A 9,642-nucleotide genomic window follows, 5' to 3' on the forward strand; every position below is an offset into this window, starting at 1 on the left:
TTTTCGAACGATTTCCCTGTTACCTACTCAATTTCAGTTGATGTCAAGCTTCGGCCTTTTGCCGCACAACGCGAGGGCGTAAAGTCAACTCCGGGAAACTTTCTGACTTCAGCCCAGCCTTAAAAATGCTTATACAAAAAAAAGTCTTCTTTCTGGCTCATGTAATGTCATGTAATTCCCACTACATAAATAAGTATATTTAGGCTTATAATCTAATGATAATAACATTTTCATCTTAATGTTAGCGTAATAACGTAATCCAAGTGAAAAAAATTTGAAAACTGAATTATTAAAAAGTTGAAAAACTTCAAAAATAATGTCTGTCAGTATTATTCTCTTCTTTAATAAACATAAACGATTTTCGTGCAACGAAAAAAAAAAGTTTTATTACTTAAGTTTTTATAAAAATAAATCAGTATTTTTAATGAATACCTTAATTTAACTGAATTTAAATATAAATATAATATGAATATAAATTTATTAATAAATTTTAATATAAATCACTACTCAATTCAATTATTTTAAAATAAAATAATCAGGGTCAATTAAAGAATTGAAAAATCATTCCTGAAGTTATAAGTATAACTTTTATTTATATTTAAGAAAATTTACATTTGCTGGTATCTCTTTAACTTTGGTTTTCTACACTTCCAAATTATGAGCCACGTTGTCTCAGCTCCCGTCGAATATTTGTGCGTTCAACTACTGCCTACAAATATTCTGACAATGTCATCCTATATGTAAATTGATATTATAACAAATTATTTAAATTTAATATAAAATGATTGAATAAATTAACAAATTATATAAGTACCTTCCATTTCTCAAGGACTCTTGTAAATTATTAATGTACAAGTCAATTGTATGTTGAATTGCTCGAGAATGATTTTGTCGTGTAGTTTCATTCATTATTCTACAATATTCAATGTCACTGTCACAAATTATGTTTATTAATCGATCTGAAAAATGAAATTTAATTCAATACAGAATTATGAATATGTATAAATATATATATTAAATGTGTTTTAATATTTACCCAAAAAATTACTTTTTTGTGTTAAAACTAATTGTCGTGTGAACTAAATTGAGTAATAATAAAAATTTAATAGGATCTTAATTTTATTTCTCTTTAATATATAATTTATTTGTGTGAAAATTTATTTTGTTTTTTAAAAAATATGTCATTAATCAAAAAAGAGTTTGAAATAAAAATTATATTGAAAAAAAACCTGTTTAAAAAATTTCATTACACAATGGAAGAAACTAACTTTATTAGAAAAGTTAAACTAAGCGTAAATTAATGATACAAATAATATATTTTATTTTATTTATAATTACGATAATACTAGAAGACTGTCTTACTGATAGTCAATTAAAACACAAACTAACTGAAGAAATAGCAAGTAATTCAGTAACTTAAATGATTGATGAAACAAAAAAAGGAAATATATTGAAGAAAAATTCAATTTAAAAGTAAAGTATTTTTTTATTATTTTGAATTGTGTAATTGATATTGTAAAGAAATTAACTCAATATAACTTGATGTGGTATATCTCTAACGATAAAAAATATCGATATAAGTAATTGGTTTTGAAGAAAATTATGCTCCATTTCAAGAAGATCAATCTAATATTTATTCTTGGTAAGTAAAGTTGCTATTAAACAATTCAAAATTTAAAATCATATAAGCATTTTTAATTTTTGATTGAAAACAGTGTAATTACTGTCATCTATTAGAAAACAGTGACACTAGTTGAATTTTTTTTCTACTATACCGACGCAAGATAACTTACCAGTCCTAATTTCTTAAGTTGACTGCTCAACGAAATGATAAACATTAAAAAAAGAAAAATTTTTATAATTTGATTGAATATTAAATGATTGAAAATAAAAAAAAACCAATTTTAAAAGATTAAAAGAATAAAGCTTATTTTTAAAATGATCATTGAATAAAAAATCTGGGCATCATAGAATTTGGTTAACAATCAGTAAGATTATACATTTAAAGATTTAAATTTAAAAGATTGTAAAAATGCCTTTGACTGACATCTTATTGGGGACGGATGTCACGCTCCCTTTCGAACGATTTCATTGTTACCGACTCAATTTCAATCGATGTCAAGCTTCAGTCTTTTGCCGCACAACCCGAGGGCGTAAAGTCAACTCCGGGAAACTTTCTGACTTCAGCCCAGCCTTGATAAAGCCGAGTGTACTTGGTGCTCGAGACACTCCTAAAATAAACGTATCTCTTGATTATATATATACACTCGTGTTCATTAATGCCTTCCCATTACCATGGGAGAAATTACCGACCGAGACGGTTTTTTTTTTATATGAATTATTCCATCTATTATTTTTCAAATATTCTATGACTAAATTCTCCTCCGGCCCTGCCCCCTCTTAAAAATAAATTTTCCTACTCCAAAACATCTTATTTCCCCTAATTTTAATTATTTCCCCTCATTTTTGACAGCTAACAAACATTTTTGTTTATAAATAATAAACAGTGTACAGTGTCAATTTTATAAATGTAAACATAACTCGTGTTGACATGTATTCGAGAGGCGAGTTATCATAGGATATCTAAAGATTTTTGTAAGTAATTATCAAATTTAAATTTAATTTAATATTACAGGTTATAATGTAATTAAAATATAATTGATATCAATTATATTTTATTATGATTTATCTCAATTTTAGAGCCGGCTTTCAAGTACTCTTTGGAAATTAAGCGATAGTAGTAAAAAAATTGATCAATTATGTGGTACATTCCAATGATAATAAGAAAAAAAGAAGCAAAAAGTTATAGTACAAAAAAAATGATTAAAGGTGAATACAAAAAAGGAGATAATTGTGTTATTATCGAAGATGTTATTATCAGTGGAAGTAGTATTTTAGAAAAGACTTAACTCCAGAAGGTTTGAACGTTACTAAAGCATTAGTAATTATAGACCGAGAACAAAGTGGCAAAAAAAATATAGAAAATGCTGGTATTAAAGTAAGAAGTTTGTATACTCTTACCAAGTTAATGAAGTATCTTTTTGAAGCTGTTAAAATTACTTTAGAAACGATTAAAAATGTTTCTCAATACATAAAAGAATATTCAGCGACATTGATAACATTGAATAAAGGTAAAAATTAATATAAATTTTAAAACATTGCAAAACAAACATTCATAAAAATGAATGATTGATTTTTAAATATTTAATATGTTTACAGAATCATCACATAATCGTTTGATAATGGATTATGCATCTAGATCAAAGCTTACTATGAATCAGCTGGCTGCCAATCTTTTCGAGCTCATGGGAAAAAAAAAACAAATCTTTGATTAGCAGCTGACATGACAAAAACTAATGATATTTTAGAATTAGCTGAACTTGCTGGACCCCACATTGTTATTTTAAAAATCCACGTAGACATAATTGATGATTTTTATGAAGCATTAAAACATAAATTTTTGATCATGGAAGACTAAAAATTTTGAGATATCCGTAACACAGTAGCTCTGCAATATTCTAAAGGATTGTATAAAATCTCGGAGTGGGCGGATTTGGTAACTATTCATCCAGTATCTGGTACAGGAGTTTTAGATGGTGTCAAAGAAGCTTCAAAACATATTTACAAAGATCGAGGAAAATTCTTAATCACAGAAACGTAATCACAGAAATGTCATCACTTATTTTTAGTTTTTTTATTTTTTTTAGGTAACATTATTCCTTCACTCTCTTTCAGAAGCAGAAATGAAACAGAATTCATTTTTGTTTATAAATAATAAACAGTGTATCTTCAGTGAATTTAAATGTTACATTTATTATAATTATAAAAAATGTTATGACTTCAGTCATAACAATTCATTATTTTTGTTATTTTTCAATATACATATTAATAAATGTTAATGATAATCACAAAAAATACTTTTTATTTTTATTCTTATTTTTATTAATATTTAAAACATAGTACATTCTCATTCTTAAAAAGATCTAATTCTTTTTTGAGAAAAATATCATACGTATTTGCAATGATATGATAAGAAAATTTTTTATTTAATTATTTATACAAAGATATTTAATAAATAAGCAGTTCTATTAAGTGAATCGAAGACAAACTATTAACTATGTTTACTGAAAAAGTAAAAATAAATATTCTCTTCACTGCATAATATACTGTTAACGGTCTTTACAATAACAATTCATTAATTTTGAACTCTACAATTTATATCTGAATTCCTTATATATATAAATATATAATATAAATATATTTAACGAGATAAATTATGTAATTGTGGATCTTTTTTATCACTAGACATTGCAAACATATATATATGTCTATCACTAGACATTTATACATTGAAGACTTGCTTTTCAGGATTAAAATTATAAGTAAAACTTGATGATATAATCAAAAAGTTTTCCTTTCGATCTTAATTTTCCAATTTTGTATAATCGTCTTTGTCGCTGTAAAAATTTTTTAACATTAAAATTAAATAAAAAAAAAAAACTTTTACTTACCTCAAATTCAAGCATCAGTTCACAATATTTTAAATAGCAGTCAATGCAATTAATCTCTTTAACGCCAATATCATTTGCAATCATTCTACAACAAATTTAATCTGATAAATATTTATTAAGGTGTCTTATAAAGAATGTTCTTTTCTTAAATGATTTTTTTAAAAAATGAAAAAAAAATTATTTTTAGATGAAAACAATACAGTAACCGTATTTGACGCACTACTATTATAATAAGATATCTTAATATTGAATTAGTGTTAAGTATAATATTTATAAAAAACTTACTGCCATACTTTCATGTTGTGCAAATAAATATTGAAAACCTGCAACAATCCTTCCTTTTTAAACATGTATCGATACCGATACATTCGAAGCATAATCAACTTCTTCATCATATTTCTTGTCCACATTTTTAAATATTTTTCGAAATAATTGTGCAATTAACGTATTTTTTATCAATTTCACTTCCAAAAGTGATTTAGTATAATGAATTAAAAATCTATAAATCGATTTTTCTTTGTTTTTATAATTTTTATTCTTTTTTTGTTTAAATGAACAAAAGAAAAACGTGATAATTAAAACTAAAGTTTAAACATTTTTTTTTAATCAATAATAATCACCAAACGAATTTTATGTTCAGATATGAAAGAAATAAAAATTTCTTAAATAATTTAAATATTTAAAAAAAATTTTCTTAAATAATTGAAATAAGATAATGAAATAAAATACTTGGAAGCTACTAAGGATTTGCAACTCCAGATGAGAATACTCTTACTGTTTCTTTTGAGAATATTGAGAAATATTATCAACTACAATTACTGAATAATATTACAGAATTTATATATCTATGCCAAGTAGATTGTAATTTTGACAAAGATATTGTTATTAAAAAAATGATGAACAATGTCGTGTGAGTCTTGTAGATGTACTAACTAGGCATAAATTAATTTAATTGTGCCACTTATCAGAATTTATGGAAAAATTGTTAGAACCCATCCAATACATCAAGAATTAGTTCTTGGAATATTCTCAGGTATTAACTATATTGCTGTTCCAGCCTTATGATCTCTAGTTAATATTTCATCCAATAGCCATTGTTTATGATAACATCCTGCAATCGTTTATGCATGGAGTTGGATAAATTTACTGTGATATCAGGACGTTGCTGAACTCTGGTCCAAACTTGTTGGACATGTATTCGGAGATCGTCTCTCGTTCTTGGGAGCTGTCCTGTTCTCCATTTCAGACTCATGTAACCTAGATAAAATTTTTTATTAAAATAAGTTTATAGAATTAGAATAATATTATTGAATTACTCCAGATGTTTTCAATAGGATTCAGATCTGGGGATTTTGCAGGATGAGGCAGGAGAAGAATTTCAGGATGTCTGTCAAACCAATTTGTAACTATCCTTGCTGTATGTACTGCACTGTTATCTTGCACAAACGGGAGAATTCGATAATCTTCTTCTGGATAAACCTCTCTTGCAGCAGGCAACATTACTTCTTCAAGGACGTCGACGTATTCTTCAGCATTCATTCTTGACGACACCTCTTGTAATACCATTACTCCATAACTGGTCATGCAACCCCAGAACATAATGTTTTGTCGGTTGCTATAATTGTCTGGAAATACGTATCGCGGTTTCAATCTATCACATCTAGGTCGCCAGATTTTTAATTTTCCAGACATTGATGTTGAAAATAGCTGAAATGTATAAAGCTTTTTCTAGTAAATTAAAATTAGAGAAAGGATTAAGTTATTTCTTACTTTTTCATCTGACCAAATTACATGAGCCCAGTGATTTTGTCCCCATCCTAGAAAATCATGAGCATATTGTATTCTAGCTCTTCGATGATCATCTGTAAGGGATGGTTTTTTTGCAGCTATGCAGCTCACCAGTCCTGCCTCTTTGAACCTACGTCGAGCTGTCAGATCAGATATATTTACTCTAGTCCGAACTACAATATCTGCTGAAGTTTCTGAGGGATGGTTGACGAGATTTGCGATCATTTGCTGATTTTCATCATGAGTTGTTTTTCTAGGCCGATGGTTATTTTTTCTATGATCTTCCAATAATGCTTCATTACCAATTTCATATTTCGTTTTCCATAAATTCACAGTTTTTGTACTGCATTGTAATAATGCAGATACTTCTGCTACACTCTTACCTGCTTCCAAAAGTCCAATAATTATGCCTCTTTGAGCAGGAGATAGATTAGTATATATATTGGATCTGTTCATTATATCACTCGAGTGAAATATTTCTTTAGATATCTTAAAAAATATTTTTCAACATGTTATGATAAATCAATGTCATAAACAATTGAATGATAAAAAAACAAGTGATAAGAATGATTATCTATCTAAATAAATTCAAATTTAGTTTGTATTAAGTATTTTTAAGTGTCTTTTGAATTTTAAAATTATTGTTGGAGAACCATCATCAATAGTTCAATCTCCTGGAGGCGACACATTGCGTCATAATTTCCAGCAAATCCAGGAAGAGCGAACGTTAACTCAAGACATTCCTCAACAGCCACACTCTAATAAAGAAAAAGCTTCAAGTAGAAATCAGAGAGAAATACCTGAACCTGGACCTCCAGCACGACCTGCCATTCCTCACAGACTCATTGAACCACAAGCGCCTTCTCGACCATTGCCACCAACCCCTCGAGATGATCCAAGACACCAGCACAAAGTTTCTACGCCACCTTCTAATCATCATTCAGCTGCGAATTCAAGTGGAGCAGGCAATGGAGGATCTGGTGCACAAGCTCCACAAAGAAATAGTCAAGGCCAAGAAGAGAAAAAACTGAAAGTGAAATAATCTTTGGCAATAGACAACAAAACTTCTGACGAGAACGACATGAAGCCAGACTTTTGCGAGCAAGTGAGGACTCTTCAAGAAGACGAAGTTGTAGACCTACTGACCCACCGACTTCTGACGATGCTGGAAATATTAAGTCTACAGCTAGTACCACAGCTAGCGAGTACAGCCCTGTTATCACCCAGAATCGAGAAGGAGGAGAACGTGCAAGAAGCAGCGGAGAAGGAGACTTCCAGAGGTCAGATTCATCGCCTGGCTCACGACCTAGCTCGGTTCTACCGGACCTTTTGACCTCGTCACCGGGTCAACGGCAAGACAAGTCAAACAGCGAAGAGTATCGACAAGCTGTCAAAACACCTGCACCTCTTGCACTTCAACAGAAACAGAGATCTTTCTTGACCTTTGGTTTTGGTGCTGGTCCAGCGAGAAGAGAATCACATGTCAATGTTAATGTCACTCCTACAAGTCATGATTTAGCTTCAGATACTCCGGAAATTAAATAAAATAAAATATCTTTGTATAAATAATTAAATAAAAAATTTTCTTATCATATCATTGCAAATACGTATGATATTTTTCTCAAAAAAGAATTAGATCTTTTTAAGAATGAGAATGTACTATGTTTTAAATATTAATAAAAATAAGAATAAAAATAAAAAGTATTTTTTGTGATTATCATTAACATTTATTAATATGTATATTGAAAAATAACAAAAATAATGAATTGTTATGACTGAAGTCATAACATTTTTTATAATTATAATAAATGTAACATTTAAATTCACTGAAGATACACTGTTTATTATTTATAAACAAAAATGAATTCTGTTTCATTTCTGCTTCTGAAAGAGAGTGAAGGAATAATGTTACCTAAAAAAAATAAAAAAACTAAAAATAAGTGATGACATTTCTGTGATTACGTTTCTGTGATTAAGAATTTTCCTCGATCTTTGTAAATATGTTTTGAAGCTTCTTTGACACCATCTAAAACTCCTGTACCAGATACTGGATGAATAGTTACCAAATCCGCCCACTCCGAGATTTTATACAATCCTTTAGAATATTGCAGAGCTACTGTGTTACGGATATCTCAAAATTTTTAGTCTTCCATGATCAAAAATTTATGTTTTAATGCTTCATAAAAATCATCAATTATGTCTACGTGGATTTTTAAAATAACAATGTGGGGTCCAGCAAGTTCAGCTAATTCTAAAATATCATTAGTTTTTGTCATGTCAGCTGCTAATCAAAGATTTGTTTTTTTTTTCCCATGAGCTCGAAAAGATTGGCAGCCAGCTGATTCATAGTAAGCTTTGATCTAGATGCATAATCCATTATCAAACGATTATGTGATGATTCTGTAAACATATTAAATATTTAAAAATCAATCATTCATTTTTATGAATGTTTGTTTTGCAATGTTTTAAAATTTATATTAATTTTTACCTTTATTCAATGTTATCAATGTCGCTGAATATTCTTTTATGTATTGAGAAACATTTTTAATCGTTTCTAAAGTAATTTTAACAGCTTCAAAAAGATACTTCATTAACTTGGTAAGAGTATACAAACTTCTTACTTTAATACCAGCATTTTCTATATTTTTTTTGCCACTTTGTTCTCGGTCTATAATTACTAATGCTTTAGTAACGTTCAAACCTTCTGGAGTTAAGTCTTTTCTAAAATACTACTTCCACTGATAATAACATCTTCGATAATAACACAATTATCTCCTTTTTTGTATTCACCTTTAATCATTTTTTTTGTACTATAACTTTTTGCTTCTTTTTTTCTTATTATCATTGGAATGTACCACATAATTGATCAATTTTTTTACTACTATCGCTTAATTTCCAAAGAGTACTTGAAAGCCGGCTCTAAAATTGAGATAAATCATAATAAAATATAATTGATATCAATTATATTTTAATTACATTATAACCTGTAATATTAAATTAAATTTAAATTTGATAATTACTTACAAAAATCTTTAGATATCCTATGATAACTCGCCTCTCGAATACATGTCAACACGAGTTATGTTTACATTTATAAAATTGACACTGTACACTGTTTATTATTTATAAACAAAAATGTTTGTTAGCTGTCAAAAATGAGGGGAAATAATTAAAATTAGGGGAAATAAGATGTTTTGGAGTAGGAAAATTTATTTTTAAGAGGGGGCAGGGCCGGAGGAGAATTTAGTCATAGAATATTTGAAAAATAATAGATGGAATAATTCATATAAAAAAAAAACCGTCTCGGTCGGTAATTTCTCCCATGGTAATGGGAAGGCATTAA

General features: G+C 28.3%; 1 long non-coding RNA gene and 2 pseudogenes across 1 annotated transcript; 1 reads left to right on the forward strand and 2 right to left on the reverse strand.

Moving 5' to 3' along the window:
- Positions 1 to 573: 573 nt before the first annotated feature.
- Positions 574 to 1,106, reverse strand: LOC118071278 (uncharacterized). Its single transcript, XR_004690868.1, has 3 exons — positions 1,037 to 1,106; positions 815 to 959; positions 574 to 734 (listed from the first exon to the last, which is right to left on the reverse strand). It is a non-coding gene; the product is annotated as an uncharacterized lncRNA (long non-coding RNA).
- A 1,206-nt stretch (positions 1,107 to 2,312) lies between these two features.
- On the forward strand, positions 2,313 to 3,787 carry LOC118071299 (uridine 5'-monophosphate synthase-like; annotated as a pseudogene).
- Positions 3,788 to 8,131: 4,344 nt separating this feature from the next.
- Positions 8,132 to 9,606, reverse strand: LOC118071298 (uridine 5'-monophosphate synthase-like; annotated as a pseudogene).
- Positions 9,607 to 9,642: the final 36 nt, after the last annotated feature.

This window comes from Chelonus insularis, unplaced genomic scaffold, assembly GCF_013357705.1.
Source record: "Chelonus insularis isolate UGA/USDA-ARS -01 unplaced genomic scaffold, ASM1335770v1 contig_76_pilon, whole genome shotgun sequence".
In the NCBI taxonomy this organism is placed as follows: domain Eukaryota; kingdom Metazoa; phylum Arthropoda; class Insecta; order Hymenoptera; family Braconidae; genus Chelonus; species Chelonus insularis.